Source organism: Sus scrofa, chromosome 9 (assembly GCF_000003025.6).
Source record: "Sus scrofa isolate TJ Tabasco breed Duroc chromosome 9, Sscrofa11.1, whole genome shotgun sequence".
In the NCBI taxonomy this organism is placed as follows: domain Eukaryota; kingdom Metazoa; phylum Chordata; class Mammalia; order Artiodactyla; family Suidae; genus Sus; species Sus scrofa.
Window position 1 is genome coordinate 42,011,219 of NC_010451.4, and position 20,912 is coordinate 42,032,130.

General features: G+C 40.3%; 1 long non-coding RNA gene and 1 pseudogene across 1 annotated transcript; one reads left to right on the plus strand and one right to left on the minus strand.

The window, feature by feature from the left end:
- LOC110255558 overlaps positions 3,853–20,912 on the minus strand; it is a 55,716-nt pseudogene continuing 38,656 nt past the window's right edge.
- Positions 6,425–16,064, plus strand: LOC102157630. The gene is made up of 3 exons (XR_002335650.1): positions 6,425–6,953; positions 10,243–10,383; positions 11,570–16,064. It is a non-coding gene; the product is annotated as an uncharacterized LOC102157630 (long non-coding RNA).

Consider the following 20,912-nt stretch of genomic DNA (forward strand, 5'->3'; position numbering starts at 1 on the left):
ACTGTTCTCTTTTCGCCACACCTGAGGCACGTGGAACTTCCTGGGCCAGGGATTGAACCCTCACCACAGCTGTAACCAGAGCCATAACAGTGAGAAAGGTGGGTCCTTAACCCGCTGAGCCATCAGGGAACTCCAGAAAAGATTTTTTTTTTTTTTAAATCAGAAAAGATAGGCTTTATTTTTTACTTTTATTAGAGTATAGTTGATTTACAGTGTCATGTCAATGGCAGGGCAGGGTCTCTCCTCCCCACTCAGCAGTGCAGGGCCCTTGGCTGCACAGGATCTGATGACATGCACAAGCTGCTTCAGCTTCAGCTGGCTCTCTGCTGGTGAGCAGCTTTGCACACACCAGTTTGCCACCTTTCACTTGGCCAGTCTTGCTGGTGATCAGTACTGTTGAGGAATTAGAATTCAAAATATACTCTCCAGCCACCCCAGAAAGCTGCTTCACAAAGGTAGAAGACAAAACAGTTTTATCATCAAATAAGGGTTTAAGTGGAATGAGATGCTCATCCCAAGCCATCTGCTAAAGAGAATGTGAAGGCAGAAGGAACTCTCACCCTCTCACCTAGCCAGGCAGCTATAACCTTCTACATCCATGTTCTCAAGGTAAACGATAACCAGGCCTCTGGTGGTAAGAGGGCGAGACAGCACCATTTGTCATAAATAGTTCACCGCACTGACATTCGCTTGGTGTGACCATCTGTGTGAATCATCTTCATCTGGAACAACAGTGAAGCTTCTCACATCTCTGTGACAGGTAGAATTTGGGGCCAGAGGCTAAGTTCAACTCTCATGGAGCCTGGGAGGCCTGGGTCACTCTCTGCCTTGATGTTTACATTTGAAAGAGGTGGCTCCTGGAGTTCCCTTATGCCCCAGCGCTTAAGGACGTGAAGTTGTTGCTGCCATAGATCGATCGGGGGTCAGACCAATTTTGGTGGAGGGGTGTGGACAAAAGCCTGATTGGAATGGCTTCAAGAGAAAACGGAAGGAGAGAAATAGGAGCAGCAAATATAGACATTAAAGAAGACTTTCTGCATTTAAGAAAAAAGTAAGTGGCTTGGGTTCAATTCCTGGCCTGAGGACTTCCTCATGCCAAGGGTGAGGCCAAGAAAAAGAAAAGAAAAGAATACATGTATGTGTAACTGGGTCACCATGCTGGACAGCAGAAAAAAAAATTGTATTGGGGAAATAACAATTAAAAAAAGAAAAAGAAAAGAGGTGGCTTCTAGGTCCTTGAGAAAGACATTCAGTTGTAAAACTGGCCAGAAGCTTATTTAGCTTCTAAAAAGATTTACATACCTCTCAAAAGGACAGAGACAGAATTCATAATCACAAGTTTTCTAAGGGGAAATGGAGGGGGAGGTGTCTTTCCCTACGTGCCCTTACAGTGCTTGTGATCAGAAACTCTGAATGCAGTCCAAAGCTTATTTCTGTTCATTTGATCTCATTGGAGACAGGAGAAGAGCTTGTTATCCACCTCCAAATAATTACTTTGATTTTGAAGATTAAACTTTCTCCTCCAGGCCACTAATTAATTACTCCAGTCATTGTTATCAGAGCCCTTTCTTTTCTCGGTCTGTGTGCACTGTATCAACAAATGAAGATGTTTTCAGGCATGTTTAACTAACCATGCTAAGGAGAAAGTCCTTTCCATTAAATTCCCTTTGATTCTGCATGGCAGTGGATATTAAACAGCAGATGTGTCTCGCCGTCTTGGGCACTAGGAATAAATAGTAAACATGGCAGGCATGGTGCGGTTCCTGGAGCTTACTCTCTGGCAGGGAATCAGTTTAACCCATAGGAACTTGTGCCCTGAGTGCAGCTCCAGGAGAAGTATAGGGTGCTTTGGGATAGTGAATAAAGTGCCCACCTCAGCCCAGAGTGCAGGAGGTCAGATAAAAGAGAGCCTATAAACTTTAGTGAGGATTTGGGATTCAGAATTCAGTGTTTTGGGCTTGTCCCTAGAGATATTGATTCTTTGGGTCTGCTGTAACTCAAGAGCCAGTGTTTCAACAAGCTCCTCTATAAGATTCTGGGGCAGTTAGTCCCAACACATCCCTTTGAGACTTTGGAATTTATCGCCTTTGAAGATTTTTAAGGGCAGAGATAGCTGTAATTGGATCTGAATGGATTGGCAGAGGAAAGGGAGAAGAATGGTTGTCAGATAGTTCGGCAGCTACTGCAGTAGTTAAGGAAAGAAGGATGCTAGCTTGGATTAGCGGGCGTTTAGAAAAGTGGACAGTTTTGAGATCTTTAGCAGGTAGGCTTGGATTTTGTGCTTGTTTCAATGTGGAAGGAGATGCTGTAGGAGAGGGAGGTATTAAGATGACACCCAGAGTTCAAATCTGAGTAATGGGCCGGATGGTGGTATCGCTTCCTGAGATACTGAATGTTGGAGGAAGAGCATATTGGGGTTGATGGGTAGAAATGAGTTCAGTTTTTGGACACAGAGACAGCCACAAGGAATTGTGTAGGGGGCAGCTGGATGCAGCTGTCTGACGCTCAGGAGCTCTGGACAGGTCTGCACTAGGGAGACTGATAGATGGGAATTGAATGGAATGGATGAGGTCACCCAAAGAAAGGCTAAAGATGAGAAGGAAGTCTAGAACGAAGTGTGAGTAATTCAGGGTATATTTTTGGAAGGTAAAGGAGGATCCAGCAAGACAATGGCTGGAGTGATGGGAGGGACACTGGGTGTGTGGCATCCATGTGGCTATCTATGGAGAGTGGCCTTTGGCAATTTTCTAAATTTGTAATTTAGCAAAAAGCAAGTTAAAAACATTTCAGTCTGATTTCCAGTCACACAATTTGGAGGGTGGATATTCTTAGTGCCACCTGCAATGTTTTTATTCCAGGCATCAATCACACTCACATTGTGATTTTTCTCAGGTGGCTGTGGGGTGAGAACACTAAACCCTAATCCCTTGATGTAGGTCCCCAGTGTTTGTCCCTTTGGAGAAGGAATTCGGCAAAAGAGACTGAGAGTGGTGAGGCCAATAAAGTGTTTATTAAGAGAGAAGATAAGTGTGCTGAAAGCAGAGGTAGGCTCTGGGGGTGGCAGTGGGGAGCAGAGAGAGACAGAGCAAGAGAAGAAAACAGCACATGCTTCAAAGGTGGTTTAAATCACTTGTGTGTGGGGCAGTCCTTCCAGGCTTCTTTTGTCTTTTCTTTCTTTCTTTCTTTCTTTTTTTTTTTTTTTTTTTTTTTGTCTTTTTGCTATTTCCTGGGCCACACCCATGGCACATGGAGGTTCCCAGGCTGGGGTCTAATCGGAGCCATAGACGCTGGCCTACACCAGAGCCACAGCAACGCGGGATCCGAGCCATGTCTGCAACCTACACCACATCTCGCGGCAATGCCAGATCCATAACCCACTGAGCAAGGCCAGGGATCGAACCCGCAGCCTCATGGTTCTTAGTCGGATTTGTTAACCACTGAGCCATGATGGTAATTCCCCTTCCAGGCTTCTAATGGCCAATCATCTTGCTTCATCTGGCGACTGGCCTTGAGCCTGCATTTAGCCTGAGTCAGCGCCCTCCCCTGTGTGTGTGCACATCTTTTGGCCAGGATGGATTCTAGCAGAAGGTTTGTGGGAAGTTGACAGGATGCATTGTGGTTTGGTGCCCCCTCCTTTCTTTGACCCCTGAGGAGCCTTTCTGTGAATGAGTAGATCTGGAGGTCTCCTTGACCTAAAGAATAAGAAATACGTCATCCGAGCAGGATGCCGCTCCTCCTTGCTCCTGCCATAATTCTTTATCTTGAAGGATCTATCTACAGGGGATAGATTCCAGTTGCTCAGCCTGGGACTTATCTATTTCCTGCTTCAAGATCTTAAAACATATCCTTCAGGGTAAGTCAATTAAGATAGCCTCAAAGTCACATCTCTCCACTTCCATATGCGTTTCACTGATGGTTTTCATTTCATTTTAGTGTCTGGACTTCTCAGGAGCAGACATTCAATGGCTTTTTGACCCTGTGAATGAAAACATTGCTAGGAAAGAGTCTGAAATGCTGGCCAAGGGTGATGACCATGACTGCATTGTTTGCTGCTGTCTGGTCAGTTTCGTGGTGATGTATTTATCTTTCCCTGAGAAATGCTTTAGGGTGATAAAGTCCTTATCTTTTCCACTGAATGTTAATGTTTATACTTCATCTAGAAGTACATGTTTCTTTTCCTCTTTTAATCTCTTTATTTTTATTAAAGCGTGGTTGATTTACAATGTTGTGCCAATTTCTGCTGTACAGCAAAGTGACCCAGTCATACATATACATATATATATGCATATTCCCTTTATTATCTTCCATCATAATATCCAGTCTCTGTATCCAAGAGACTGGATACAGTTCCCTGTGTCTTTTTCTTTAAAATATGTATATATTTTTACAAGTCTGCCTGACCCAAAACTCTTGACCAAACTCACTGCTTGCTTCTGTACAGCCCACCCACCAGCCAGGAATGGTTTTACCTTTTTAAGTGGTTGTATTTTAAAGGATTACATAAAAATCTGGATAACCTTGATTTTGCCTCATGGCCCACAAAACCTAAAGTGTTAACTCTTTAGCCTTTTGTGGAAACATTTTGCAATCCCTGCTGTTATTATTCGTAACTGCCTATGACTGAAAATAAATCTTTTCACTCAAATGGGAAAGGCAGCTAGGCCAGTGGTTCTCAAACTTTAGGATGGATCAGAATCACCTGGAGTGCTGGGCCCCCTCTCTGATGTCTTCACTGGGACCAGGGAGGTGGCATTTCTTCCTTCTTTTGTAAATTAAATTTAAATTGAGGTGTATTTAACATATAGCATTAAATCACTTTCATATTTGCAACACAATGATTTGATATTCGTATATGTTGTAAAATGATCACTACAATGAAGTGTAGTTAAAGATCTGTCTTAGGATCTCCTTTTTTTAACTCTCAGATATGCAATATAGTCTATTAATGTCACCATAAGGTACATTACATTCCCCTGACTTATTTATTTTTTGGCCATGCCTGTGGCATGCAGAAGTTCCTAGGTCAGGGATTGAACCTGCCCCATAGCAGCAACCCCAGCCACAGTAGTGACAGTGCTGGATCCTTAACCTGCTGAGCCACCAGAAAACTCCAACTTACTTATTTTATAACTGAAAATTTGTACCTTTTGATCACCTTTACCATTTTGCTCAAACTCTTCTTATCTCTCCTTCTGATGACTACCAGTCTGTTCTCTGTATCTATAAATGAGCTTGGGTTTTTTTGTTTTTGTTTTTTGGATTATACGGATGAGATCATACAGTATTTGTCTTTCTCTGTCTCACTTATTTCACTTAGCATAATGCCCTAAGGTCCATCCATGTTGTCACAAATGGCAAGGTTTCATTCTTCTTTATAACAGAGTAGTGTTCATTGTGTACATGTACCGTATCTGTTAGTGGACCCTTAGATTATTTCCAGGTCTTGGCTGTTGTCTGTAATGCTGCAGTGAACGTAAGGGTGAATATGTCCCCTCGGATTAGTGTTTGTTCATTTTCCTTTGGATAATATCCAGAAGTGGAATTGCTGGATCATATGGTAATTACATTTTTAATTTTTTGAGGAACCTCCATATTGTTTTCCATAATAGTTGCACCAGTTAACATTCTTCGGCAGTGCTGGAGGGTTCCCTTTTTTCCACATCCTTGCTATTTAATGCTTGTTATTTCTTGTCTTTTTTTTTTTTTCCGCCACATATGGAAGTTCCAGGCTAGGGGTTGATATCAGAGCTACAGCTGCTGGCCTAATCCACAGCCATGGCAACGTGGGACGTGAGCCATGTCTGTGACCTACACCACAGCTCACAGCAATGCCGGGTTCAACGCACTGAGCGAGGCCAGGAATCAAACCCATATCCTCACAGATACTAGTTGGATTCATTTCTGCTGTGCCACAACAGGAACTCCATTTCTTTTCTTTCTGATAAGAGCTATTCTAACAAGTGTGAGGTGATATCTTATGGTGGTTTTAATTTGCGGTTTCCTGATGATTAGTGATGTTCAGCAACTGTTCGCCGTCTATAAATCTTCTTTAGGTAAATGTCTGTTCAGATCCTCTGCCCATTTATTAACTAGATGTTTGTTTTTGCTATTGAGTTGTATGAGCTCCAAATATTTGAGATATCAGCCCCTTATCAGAAGTACATGTTTCTTCAGCAGTCCACTTCCATGACAATAGAAACACACACACACAACATTATTTCTGATGATAAATAAACAATAGTTTCGTTTTTTGTTTTGTTGTTTTTTTTTTTAGGGCCACACATATGGCATATGGAAGTTCCTAGGCTGGGTTGAATCAGAGCTACAGCTGCTGGCCAAAACCACAGCCATGGCAATGCCAGATCCTGAGCCGAGTCTTTGACCTACACCATAGCTCACAGCAACACTGGATCCTTAACACACTGACCAAGGCCAGGGATTGAACCCACATTCTTGTGGATGCTAGTTGGGTATGTTACCGCTGAGCCACAACTGGGATTCCAGTTTTGTTTTTTGTTTTTTTAAGAAAAGAATAACATTTGTCACTTTAAAACATTTGACTGTAGTAGCCATATATCTGCTACATCTGTCATTGTTGGGGAACTAGTCTGCCCTCATAGCACCAGGTGAGCTGTCAGGCCTGGTACCTGCCTCCGCACCACATGGCTTGTACACACATGGATAGGGATCCCTTGGGCCAAGTGCTTGGTTTCGGGTGAGCACATGACCCATATACATTCCTTCCTGGAATAGGTACCTGGATGTTAGAAGAGGAAAATCTTTTTTACCTGTTGTGGTCACTGGGCTAGAAGGAAGTGAATCTGGATGAGTGGGCAGTCGCTTTTCTTGCTGCATTGTGAGGGGCTTCTCTGAAGAAGGAAGGCGGACTATAACCAGAAGCCAATTTGAGAGCTGGAGAGAGATGAGCTCCATGACCCTCTGGTGTGTGAATGGTGGGTCCCACTTTTTTTCTTTTTAATTGAAGTATAGTTGATTTATAATATTGTGTCAGTTTCAGGTAAAGAGCAAAATGATTCGGTTATACATATGTATATATATATATCTATATTCTTTTTTCTATTCTTTTCATTATAGTTTATTATAAGATATTATATTTAGTTCCTTGTTCTATACAGTAAATCATTGTTCATCTGTTTCATGTATGGTAGTTTGCTTCTGTTAATTCCATACTCCCAATTTATCCGTCTCTCCCTTTCCCCTTTGGTAACCATAAATTCGTTTTCTATGTCTGTGAGTTTGTTTCTTTTTTGTAAATAAATTCATTTGTTCTATTTATTAGATTGCACAGATAAGTGATACCATATAATATTTGTCTCTTTCTGTTTGACTTACTTCATTTAGTATGATAACCTCTAGGTCTATCCGTGTTGCTGCAAATGGTATTATTTCATTCCTTTTTATGGCTGAGTAGTATTCCATTGTGTGTGTGTGTGTGTGTGTGTGTGTGTGTGTACCACATCTTTATCCATTTGTCTTTTGATGGAGACTTTCATGTCTTGGCTTTTGTAAATAGTGGTTTTTTGAACATTGGGGTGTATGTATCTTTTCAAATTGGAACTTTTGTCTTTTCTGGATATATGTCCAGGAGTGGGATTGCTGGATCATATGGTAACTCTATTTAAAAAATTTCAAGGAGGGAGTTCCTTTCATGGTGCAGTGATTAATGAACCCAACTAGGAACCATGAGGTTGCGGGTTCGATCCCTGGCCTTGCTCAGTGGGTTAAGGATCTAGTGTTGCCATGAGCTGTCATGTAGGTTGCAAACACGGCTCGGATCTGGCTTTGCTATGGCTGTGGTGTAGGCCGGCAGCAACAGCTCCATTTACCCCTAGCCTGGAAACCTCCATATGCCACAGGCGCGGCCCTGGAAAAGACAAAAAAAAAAAAAAATTCAAGGAACCTCCATACTTTTTTTTAGAATGTCTATACCAATTTACATTCCTGCCAACAGTGTAGGAGGGTTCCCTTTTCTCCACACCTTTCTCTTATTTATTTGTAGACTTTTTGGTGATGTCCATTCTGACCAGTGTAAGATGATACCTCATTATAGTGTTACTTTGCATTTCTCTAATGGTGATGTTGAGCATCTTTTCATGTACCTTTGGCTGGCTGTATGTCTTCTTTGGAGAAATGTCTATTTCGGTCTTCTGTGCGGTTTTTTTTTTTTTTTTTTTTTTTTTTTTTTTTTTTTTTGTCTTTTGTCGTTGTTGTTGTTGTTGCTGTTGCTATTTCTTGGGCCGCTCCCGCGGCATATGGAGGTTCCCAGGCTAGGGGTTGAATCGGAGCTGTAGCCACCGGCCTACGCCAGAGCCACAGCAACGCGGGATCCGAGCCGTGGCTGCAACCTACACCACAGCTCACGGCAACGCCGGATCGTTAACCCACTGAGCAAGGGCAGGGACCGAACCCGCAACCTCATGGTTCCTAGTCGGATTCGTTAACCACTGCGCCACGACGGGAACTCCTTCTGTGCGTTTTTTGATTGGGTTGTTTGTTTTTGTTATTGAGTTATATGAGTTGTTTGTATATTTTGGAAATTAAGCCCTTGTCAGTTGCATCATTGGAAAATATTTTCTCCCATTCTGTAGGTTGTCTTTTTGTTTTGTTTCTTATTTCCATTGCTGTACAAAAGCTTTAAAGTTCAATCAGGGCCCATTTGTTTATTTTTGCTTTTATTTCTATTGCCTTGGGAGACTGACCTAAGTAAACACTGGTACTTTTTTTTTATATAGTGATTTTTATTTTTTCCATTATAGCTGATTTACAGTGTTCTGTCAATTTTCTGCTACACAGCAAGGTAACCCAGTCACACATACATGTATACCTTCTTTTTTCTCACATTATCATGCTCCATCACAAGTGACCAGACATAGTTCCCAACACTGGTACGTTTTATGTCAGAGAATAAAACTAGGTTCTATTGGAGTTCCTGTCATGGTGCAGTGGTTAATGAACCCGACTAGGAACCATGAGGTTGCAGGTTCGATCCCTGGCCTTGCTCAGTGGGTTAAGGATCCGGCGTTGCCGTGAGCTGTGGTGTAGGTCTCAGACACGGCTCGGATTCCATGTTGCTGTGGCTCTGATGTAGGCCAGCGGCTACGGCTCTGATTAGACCCCCCACCCCAGCCTGGGAACCTCCATATGCTGCAGGAGCGGCTCAAGAAAAGGCAGAAACACAAAAACAAAAAAATAAAAAACCAAAAAAACCCTAGGTTCTCTTCTAGGAGTTTGATACTGTCATATTTAATATGCTTATATTTAAACCTTTAGGTTATTTTGAATTTATTTTTGTGTATGGTGTTAGGGAGTGTTCTGATTTCACTGATTTATGTATGGCTGGCCAGCTTTCCCAACACCACTGGCTGAAGAGACTGTCTTTCCTCCATTGTATTTTCTTGCTTTCTTTGTGAAAGTTTAATTTACTGTAGGTGTGTGAGTTTATTTCTGGGCTGTCTGTTCTGTTCCATTGATCTATATGTCTGTTTTTTTTCAATAACATGTTTTAATTACTGTAGCTTTGTAGTATAGTCTGAAGTCTGGAGGGGTTATACCTCCAGCTTTGTTCTTTTTCCTCAGGATTGCTTTGGCAGTTGGGGATCTTCTGTGGTTCAATGTAAATTTTAGGAGTATTTGTTCTAGTCCTGTGAAAAATGTCATGGGCATTTTGGTAGAGATTGCATTAAATCTGTAGATTGCTTTGGGTGTTTTAACTATATTAATTCTGCCAGCTGTCATTTTGAATCCCTTATCCTAGTTAAGTGATAATATTCTTTCTCACAACGGATGGAGGTGGACCGTTGTCATTAATAACCGAAAGAGTACTAATGAATCCAGTGACCTGGTGGGTAAAGTATTTACTCTGATATTTTCGGATATATTTATTAAATGTCTTTTATGGGCTTGAAGCCCACTACCCTATTCCCTTATACTTACCATAACAAAAAAATGGGAAGGAGTCATCAAATTGTGGCTTGTTAATTTTAAGTCAGTTAATAACAGAATGCTTTGTTTCAGGAAAATAAATGATATTTATTACAAGAGAAGAGAATATACAATATTTGCTCATTCCTTTGAGAAATCTTTCTCTAGAAATTATGCTTGCTTGCTTGCTGTTTTAATGTTTAATTAGAGATCAGCAAGGGACTGTGCCACTGAACTTGCCTCAAACAAAATTCTGGAGTTATGACTGGATTCACCAAAGGCCATTTATTTCTGTCCCAGGAGATGAGCAGAAAGAGTCAGAACCTTCGCCCTGTATTGTGCAGAGAACTTGGGTGTCTAACCCTTGATACCAAGTGAATTCCCAGCTTACCGAGGGAGAGGTGGAAGCATCCATCACACTGTGGCGGAAGACTGAAAACTGTGAGGAAATTTAATATTTAATTTTATAATTAAATTTAATATTGCTTGTAAGCACATTTAATATTGCTTAGTGCTGCCTTGGGAAACAGCAGAGACCTTTGATTTGTGTCCTGAGGTTTCCATCTCATTGCTTAACAAATTTCAGAGTAAGCCCAGCATAGAAAAGGATTCATCCCAGATTTTGGTTAGGTTTTTAAAATACGTGGTAAGATTGTCATGTGGGAGTTCCTGTTGTGGCTCAGCAGGTTAAGAATCCGACTAATAACCCATGAGGATGCAGGTTCAATCCCTGGCTTCACTCTGTGGGTTAAGGATCTGGCCTTTGCCTTAAGCTGTGGTGTAGGTTGCAGATGAGGCTTGGATCTGGCGTTGCTGTGGCTGTGGTGTAGGCTGGTAGCTGCAGCTCCTATTTGACCCCTAGCCTGGGTACTTCTGTATGCCACAGGTGAGGCCCTAAAAATAAAAAAAGATTATCGTGGTCCTACTGTATAGCCCAGAATCCTATATTCAATGCCCTATGGTAAAACATAATGGAAAAGAATATAAAACAAAGAATGTATATATACGTGTAACTGAGCCATGCTGCTGTGCAGCAGAAATTAACACAGCATTATAAATCAACTATGGTTCAATACAAAATAAACACATAAGATAAGCAACTTTAAAGCAACCTTTTTCTGCCTAAAAAGGGCAGAAGCCTAGCTCAGATGAATTAAAAACTGCAATAACAGAACTTTTTATTAGAACATGTGAAGATGAAGGGTATTTTTAATATTTCTTATGACAGGAGAAGTGAAATTTTAAAAATAACTCATAAGAAAGGTGGCTGAGCCCAAATAAGACCAAGAGCCTGGGAAGATCCCACTTGAAGAAATTTTTAAAAAATGATGCTTGAATTTTAAAATTAAGATAGGAGAAATGTACTTTTGGGAAGTAGTCAATCCACTTGTATAATCTCCCATGAAGTGTAAATCACTTTCCCTTCAAATGGTCATTGATGACATTTAATTTAGTCTGTTTGCAAATTTCTGAAATCTGTCCCCCTTCCAAGGGCAAATCACTGGGAGCTGAGACCTTATTGCAAATTCCTCCACCCCCCCACCCCACCCCCCCGGCCACCATTTCACTCTTTGGTAAAACAAATACTCCTTATAAACAATTTTCAGCCCTGCTGTTTTTGTTACAGACTTCTTGTATGCTGGCAGGTATCAGAAGCATCAGCTGAATATTTCTTCTACCTCGGCACGTGGAGGAAGGTAGCATGGATACTGTAAGAACATCCACGCACAGGTTTCAGCTGAAAGACACACTGAAGAATCTCAGTTTGTGCTCATTAGCAAGTGGCGATTGCCTGCCTGCTCCTTCTACACCCATTTCTCCTGTACCGGCACTGTTGGTCTGCAAGACTCAGGGGATACAGAGATGAAAAAATATCTCCTGTTCTCAAGTAGCCCACAGCCCACTGTGAATCCAAATATGAAATTCAGGACTGGACAGACTTTTCACCATTGACTGTGAAGTGAGGAAAGCAGCCCTTAGCTCTGGAACAAGGCAGGTAACTGACCAGGGACACTCAAGATGCTGGCCTTGTCAAAACTGTGATTTAACCAACTGAATTAAGCAGCTAGTGCTGTCTCTGAAGTGTAGGTATTACCTAAGTACTCATGAAAGGATCTCAGTAACTCCCAGGAAATCTCCTCGAAAATAAGAGTCCACGTGTCCTGATTATTTGGGATTTTTGAGCATTTTCCATTAGTTTTAACTGTATTTTGAACATTTACAACCTTCTTGCTCCTCTCTGTCCTTTCTACATAGCAGAAAATTATGTTCCTTTAGTTATTCACCTCTGTTATGAAAGCAGGTGCAAGATTCTTAGCTAATAAGTCTACGACTACAAAGATCTTGCACAACCCCCTTCCCCCCAGCGCACACCGAGTATTGTCGTGTTGGCCTTCCCAGGCCTTCCAACATTGTGTTTTGTTTCTGAGCACTACTAAAGCTTGGATTGTCCAACACTCCTCTACAAGTGTGTCACTTCTGTCTCTCCCTCTTTTTTTTTTTTGGCCACACCCACAGCATGCAGACGTTCCTGGGCCAGGGATTGAACCCAAGCCACAACAGTGACCTGAACCTCAGCAGTGACAACACTGAGCCCTTAACCACTTGGTCACCAGGGAATTCCACTGTGTTATTTCTTAAGATGTTTCTCTCCAGTGGTAGGTGCGGTTATCTTACGATATCTGAGCATGTGTACTTCACAAGGCTTTTTCAGCGTTCTTTCTTGGGCTCCAAACCCATTCCCAGATCTGGTCGTTAGTTGTAATTCTGCATCATTAGATGACAAGTTAGGTTCCGCTCCCTGTTCCCAGTGTCCAGCTACCAGTAATTTCACTCCTCCCTCTAGTTCATCTTTTCTTTCAGAGTTTCTATTCATAAAACCTTGCTGAACTTTATGTTCTGTTAAATTTTTTCATTTTTTTCTTTCATTTCCCACTACTGTAATCTGTGTATTCCCCATGTTTTCCAATAGTTATAAAAGCAAGAGGAAGATTTACGTTTTAAGTAGGTTTGTTAAAATACTTGAAAAATCATTCAAGAAATAGAAACTGGTGTGTCTTGAGCCACACTGCCTTGATTCAAAGCCCAGTTCTGCTGATTGGGTTAGTCATTTAACATTCTTTAAACATCTGAAGAGTGAGTGCCATAGTGGTACACAGGTTGTATCGAGAGGGTTCTGCCATTGGATTCAGATCTTCAGTGTCACTTATTTGCTGTCTAATCTTGGTCACATTTACTTAACCTTTCTAAATTGCAGCTTGCTTCTCCGTAGTTCAGAAACAATGATAGCACCTGCCTCTTGAGATTATTGTATGGAATGAGACATGAATATAAAGCCTTTTTTTTTTTTTTTTTTGTCTTTTTGCCATTTCTTGGGCCGCTCCTTCGGCACATGGAGGTTTCCAGGCTAGGGGTCTAATCAGAGCTGTAGACGCCAGCCTATGCCAGAGCCACAGCAACACGGGATCCAAGCCACATCTGCAACCTACAGCGCAGCTCACGGCAACGTCAGATCCTTAACCCACTGAGCAAGGCCAGGGATTGTACTCGCAACCTCATGGTTCCTAGTTGGATTTGTTAACCACTGAGCCAAGATGGGTACTCCTGTAAAGCCTTTTTTTAAAGCACAGCACCTTGAGTGCTAAACACATGATAGATACTCTTATGAAGAACCCATAGTGGGGTCACAATTGATAAACTGAAAGTCAGATATGGAAAACAGTGTAGCTTTCTAACTCCTCTGTGACTGGCTTAGTATTATTCCTCCTGTTGAGGGGGCAGAAGTCAAATTTCCCATCATGAGTCAGTGTCTCTTCCAGGTTAAAAAGGTACCTTTCAGGAGTTCCCATAGTGGCTTGGGGGGAATGAATCTGAGTAGCATCCATGAGGACGCAGTTTCAATCCTTGGCCTCGCTCAGTTGGTTAAGGATCCATTGTTGCTGTGAGCTGTGGTGTAGGTCGAAGTAGCGGCTCCGATCTGACAAGGCTGTGGCTGTGGCTGGTGACTACAGCTCTGATTCTCCCCCTAGCCTTGGAACCTCCGTATGCCTCAGGTAAGGCCCTAAAAAGACCAAAAAAAAAAAAAAAAAAAAAAAAAGGAATCAGATAATTTCTCCATTTTTTTTTTTAGTTGGTAAGTGGACCGTCTTGGAGGATTCCTCTCCCTGCCTTATGCCCCTTAGTTGCTCTGCCTTCCTCCTCCTCTAGCTCTGGTTGCTCTCTGGGCACAGAAAAGCTTACATGACTTCCCAGTAGCAGGAAAGATTTCTCTCCTAAGAAGGAGCTGTCTGTGCTGGTTCCCACTGAACTCTGATCCATGAGTAACTTGTGCCACTTCATCTCTGAGCATCTGTTGCCGTCCTCTTTTGTAGCTGCTGTTGATGCTCTTGTGGTCAGGGTAGCTTGTGTTTTCTAGTCAAAGGAAATGCAGGATGGTCACTCTTGGGAAAGTTCTCCTTCACATTGCATTGATGCCTGAGCTCCCACTTGGCGCCTACTGATGCTGATGCCCTTATGTGACCCCATCTCGCTCCCGTCCCCATCCCACGGTGTTGTTTACCTATGTCATCATTTTCACTGCTGTATATTGGCACAGTGTGCCTGCCAGCCTTCTTTTATCAAAGTTCCAAATGGAAAGGGAAATTCAAATCCCCCTTTGCTTTTGGCATGACCTCAAACTACGTGGAATACTTTTATTGCAAACATTACCCAAGGTTTGACTGTGGGAGGTGTGGGAGCAGAATTGAGGACTCTTCTTTTTTTTCCTAATCGCTGTATGAATAGTAGGCTTTTTTAAAAAATCAAAAATTTTATTACCGTTGATTTATGTGTTGTGCCAGTTTCTTCTGTACACCATAGTGACCCAGTCATGTGTGTGTGTGTGTGTGTGTGTGTACGCATTCCTTTTCTCATACTATTTACCATCATGTTCTATCCTAAGAGATTGGTTATAGTTTCCTGTGCTGTACAGCAGGACCTCGTTGCTTATCATTCTAAATGTAATAGTTTGCATCTACCAACCCCACACTCCCCATCCATTCCCCTCCCTCCCCTTCCCCCTTGGCAACCACAAGTCTGTTCTACGTCTACAAATCTCTTTCTGTTTTGTAGAGAGGTTCATTTGTGCGGTATTTTAGATTGCATGTATAAGGACTTTTCTTGATAACTTCTCTCTCTCCCCTCTCTTAGCTGCATTTCCCAGTACCAAGAGGCCTTTCTACTTTTCCTCTCTAGGTGGTGAGAATGCCATATCTTCTTTCTTGCCTACTTTATGGATTTTGTAGGACTCCGATCAAGTTGGCCAGACTTGACTCTCGATATATGAAAGATATTAAATACCCTTTTAAGGTACTGTCCCCTCAAAAAACAAACAAGCAACAGAAGGTAGCTTTCAGGTCTTTTCTGTTTCTGTGTGCTAGAATTCTTGTTTGAGGTTCAAAACTGAGTAATACTTCTTTTTCTCCCCCAAATGTTGTTGGTTAATCAGGATAACACAACATATGAGAAATGAAATTTACATCCACTTAATATTTCAAAAATATCCTTCTTACTTCTGTTTGTTATAGGAAGGGATCATTATAAAGTAGAAAAAAGTTGTGTGTAATCCCATCTCCAGGAAATAATCACGATTAATGATGTTTTTTAGCTGGGTGCTAACTGGGTGATTTAAGAACCGGTTACTTTACTCCCTGATCCTCAATTTCCTCCTCTGCTAAATGGGAATAACTCCTCTTCCTCCTACAGGGTGGTGTTTTCATTCAAATGTCATTTTTATCATAGGAAAAATGATTATATATAATTGGTTCTGATCCTATCTCTGTTGTAATACTGTATTATTCTAATTTATATGTATCTTTATTTTTAATTTATATGTATCTTTATAGTACATTTATATGTGTATCTTTATAGTACATTTTTAAAACTTGGTAAAACAAATATACATCTTTTACTATCTTTTTACATGCCTTTTCAAACAATTTGTGCCAATCATAACTTGTTTATTCTCTCAAATGAACATTGGAATTATTGTGTTAGCTTCTTATATATTTTATTGGTGTTTTCATTAAGATTACCTTAATGTTTATGATATTAAATATTCTAATAAACAGGTTTTCTCTTCTGGGCCTTGGTAAAGTTTGGCAGTTTTCATCATATGTGGTGTTATACATTTTTCATTAAGAAGTGTCCTAGGCCTTTTATGTTTCTGATTGTTGGTTGAAATGGGACTTTTTTCCTGTTAAATTTCTTAACTGATTGCTGGTGGTGTATATATATATATATGTATACACACACATATATATACACACACACACATATACACACACACACACACACACACACACACACATATATACTGTTTTTTTTTTTTTTTAGGGCTGCATTTGCGGCATATGGAGGTTCTGAGGAGGTTCCCAGTCTAATCGGAGCTGTAGCTGCTGGCCTACACCACAGCCACAGCAAAACCAGATCCCAGCCGAGTCTGCAACCTATACCTCAGCTCATGGCAACGCAGGATCCTTAACGCACTGAGCAAGGCCAGGGATCAAACCTGCAACCTCATGGTTCCTAGTTGGTTGGATTGTTTCCACTGAGCCACAATGGGAGCTCTGACTTTTGTATATTTTAAAACTACTTACAGACTTCTAGTGAATTTTCATTTGATTTAATTAGGTTTTCCATCTGAAAATTGAGATTAATTTGACAAATTAATTATTGATTAAAAATTTTAATTGATAAATAAGTAAAATTTTTAAATGACAAAACCAAAAATAAACAAATGCGACTTAATTAAACTTAAAAGTTTCTGCACAGCAAAGGAAACCCTAAACTAAACAAAACGAAAACCCACAGAATGGGAGAAAATATTTGTAAATGAAGCGACTGACAAGGGATTAATCTCCAAAATTTATAAACACCTTCTGCAGCTCAATACCAAAAAAACAAACAACCCCATCAAAAAATGGGCAGAAGATCTAAACAGACAGTTCTCCAAAGAAAATATACAAATGGCCAAAAAAACACAAGAAAAGATGTTCAGCATCACTAATTATTAGAGAAATGCAAATCAAAACCACTCTGAGGTACCACCTTACGCCGGCCAGAATGGCCATCATCAAAAAGTCTACAGACCATAAGTGCTGGAGAGGCTGTGGAGAAAAAGGAACCCTATTACACTGTTGGTGGGCATGTCAACTGGTGCAACCACTGTGGAAAACACTGTGGAGATTCCTCAGAAAACTAAAAATAGAATTACCATTTGAGCCAGCAATCCCACTCCTGGGCATCTATCCAGAGAAGACCATGACTTGAAAAGACACATGTACTCCAGTGTTCATTGCAGCACTATGTACAACAGCCAAGACATGGAAACAACCTAAATGTCCATCGACAGGAGTGGATCAAGATGTGGTACATATATATACACAAAGGAATATTACTCAGCCATTAGAATGAACGAAATAATGGCATTTCCAGCAACATGGATGGACTTAGAAATTATCATGCTAAGTGAAGTCAGACAATGAGACACCAACATCAAATGCTTTCACTGACGTGTGGAATCTAAAAAAAGGACACAATGAACTTCTTTGCAGAACAGATACTGATGCACAGACTTTGAAAAACTTAACGGTTTCCATATGAGACTGGTTGGGTTTCCAAATGAGGGTTTGGGATAGGAATGCTCTAAAATTTGGTTGTGATGATTGTTGTACAACTATTAATGTAGTAAAATTCATTGAGTAATTAAGAAAAAGTCAAAACACAGTTAAGTGTTTTGAGTCAGAGGCTGTACATTAAGAGATTAACAAATTACCAATTTTAAAATTTTTCTTAATTTATCAATTAAAATTTTAATTGATAATTTATTGATTAAAAAATTCTGTCTTTTTTTACATTGGCTAGACCTTCCAGAAAAGTGCTAAGTAATAACTAGCACACTGCTCTTGTGGCTGAATATTATGGGAATGTGCTTTAGTATTTCATCATTAAGTAATATTGGCTGTCTCTATGCAATAGGCATTCTCTGATAGATCAAGGAGGTTTTCTTCTATTATCAGGAAGCTTGTATGTTTCTCTTAATATTGCACTATTTAATTATTTTTTAATCTTTGCATTTATTAAAAGAATTATTTTTAATCATCTGAGGTATTGAAGTGACTAATTAATTAACTGGTATATTTAACATGCTACTGGATTAGCATGTTATTTATATTAATAGGGAGATTAGTTTGATTTCCTTTTTTGTGCTCTGTTTGTTGGACTTGGGGATTAGACTATTACTGGTTTGGGAAAATGAACTGGGAAGAGTGCCATCTTTTCTGTGCTCTGGAACAGTTTAAATTGTATGTGAATTATCTTTCATTGGAGCTCTGCTAGAGCTCAGTAGTAAAATTGCCTAGACATGGCACAACATTTGGAGTTATTCCCTAGGCAGAAATTTCCATTTCCTCCACGGTTATTGGTATCCAGATGGACTACTTTCGCAAGTCATTTCTGCAAGTTTATGTGTCTTTTAGCAAATCGTGTGTTTCATGCTTATTTTCAGAATTTTTAGTTTAGAGTGGTGCGTTTAAATTTCTTACACTATTATGAAGTACTTGTATATCTGTGAATAAAGCCTGATTATCATTTTCGGTGATTTGAATGTGTTTTCTGTTTAAATCTGTAAGAGCTTTGCCTATTTTATGGATATTTTCAAAGAAATTATTTCTAGGATTTATTTATCAAAGCTATTTTTTTTTCTTTTTAGGGCCGTACCCATGGCAGATGGAAGTTCCCAGGCTAGGGGTCGAATCAGAGCTGCACTTGTCAGCCTATGCCACAGCCACAGCAGTGCCAGATCTGAGCTGCATCTGTAACCTACACCAGAGCTCACGGCAACAGCAGATCCTTAACCCACTGCGTGGGGCCAGGGATTGAACCTGAGTCCTCATGGATTCTAGTCACATTTGTTACCACTGAGCCACTATGGGAGCTCTCAAACCTATTATTTTTATTTTCTAATTTTAACTTTTGTATTATTATTATTAAGTCATTTCTCCTCACTCATAGGCTTCTCTTCTTTTTTGACATTTTTGTATTTTTAAAAATAAATGTATTTAAGGCTGTGAGATTTCATGTGAATACTGTTCTCATCACATAAATTTTGATTTGTAGATTTTGTTATTTTTATAGGTTTAGTGTTCTGTAACTGCATTTTTTAGCTTTTGTAAAAATTTAGTGTAATTTAAAAATATTAAAGTGCATATATTTGGGAGTTCCCTGCTGGCTCTGTGGGTTAAGGATCTGACATTGTCACTGCTCTTGCTCAGGTCTCTGCTGTGGTGTGGATTTGATCCTGGCTGTGAAATTTTTGTATGCCATGGGCATGGTTGAAAAAAAATGCATATATTTGAAGTGTACAATTTGAAAAGGTTTTTTGGAAGTAAAATTTACATACAGTGAAATGCATGGATCTTAGTTGTACAGCCTGATGAGTTTTGACAAGTCTGTATAAACAACACACCAAGATGCAGAACTTTTCCACTCCCCTGATGTTCCATTCGACTCAGTGCCCCACCAGGCAGCCACTGTTAGGATTTTATCGCCAGAGTCATTTTGTTGATGCTTGAACTTGAACAGTGAAATCATGCAAGAGTGTTCTCTGTGTCTGACTTCTTTCCCACAACATAGTGATTTTGAGATTAATCTGTATTGTTGATTGCATCAGCAGTACATTTTTTTTAAGTGCTATGTTTTAAAAATTGCTGAATTTTAATTGTATCATATGACTGTACCACAATTTGTTTATCCTGTCTCCTCAGGATGGATTTTTGGGGTGTTTCCGGTTTTTCACTATTATGAATACAGCTGCTTGGGCATCCCTGCAAAAGTTTTTCTTTTTTGCGCATATGTGACTTGCGCTTTTTGTTTTGTTTTGTTTTGTTTTCTTAGGGCTGCACCCGTGGCATATGGAGGTTCCCAGGCTGGGGTCGAATTGGAACTGTAACTGGCAGCCCACACCACAGCCACAGCAACGCTGGATCTGAGCCGCATCTGCGACCTACACCACAGCTCATGGCAATGCCGGATCCTTAACCCACTGAGCAAGGCAAGGGATCGAACCTGTGTCCTCATGGATGCTAGTTGGGTTTATTAACTGCTGAGCCACTATGGGAACTCCTACATTTTTTTTTAATATAATGATTTTAATTTTTTTCCATTATAGTTGCTTTACAGTGTTGTGTCAATTTTCTACTGTGCAGCATGGTGACCCAGTTGTAAAAGTCTTTTTGTAGACATGTTTTCATTTTTTTCTTTTTAAAAAATTTTTAAATTACAGTCAATTTTCTTTCTCTTTTTTTTTTATGTTTTCATTTCTTTTAGGTAAATACTTGCTTTAATTTGTATTTCTCTGATGGCTAATAATATTAAGAATCTTTTTTGAGTGCTTCTTCTTGGCCATTTATGCAACTTTTCTTTAGGTTAAGTGTTCAAGTCTTTTGCCTATTTTTATTTGATTTCTTTGTACAGTCACACCAGTGGCAAGAGGCTAGGGGTCAAATTGAAGCTGCAGCTGAGGCCTCTGCCACAGTCTCGGCAACACCGATCTAAGCTGCATCTGTGATCTACGCCACAGCTTATGGCAACACTCAATCCTTAACCTACTGAGTGAGGCCAGGGATTGAACCTACATCCTCATGGACACTATGTTGGGTTCTTAACCCAATGAACCACATCAGTGAATCCTCTTTTGCCTGTTTTTAAAATGGGTTGGTTTTATGTTACTTGAGTTATAAGAATTCTCACCCCCAGCATGTGAAATTCCCTGGGCCAGGAATTGAACCCATGCCACAGTAGTGACCCGAACTGCTGCAGTGACAATGCTGGATCCTTAACATGCCGTGCCACAAGGGAACTCCATATGAATTGTTGATATATTCTGGATATAAATTCTTTGTCAGATTTATGTATTGTAAATTTCTTCTAGT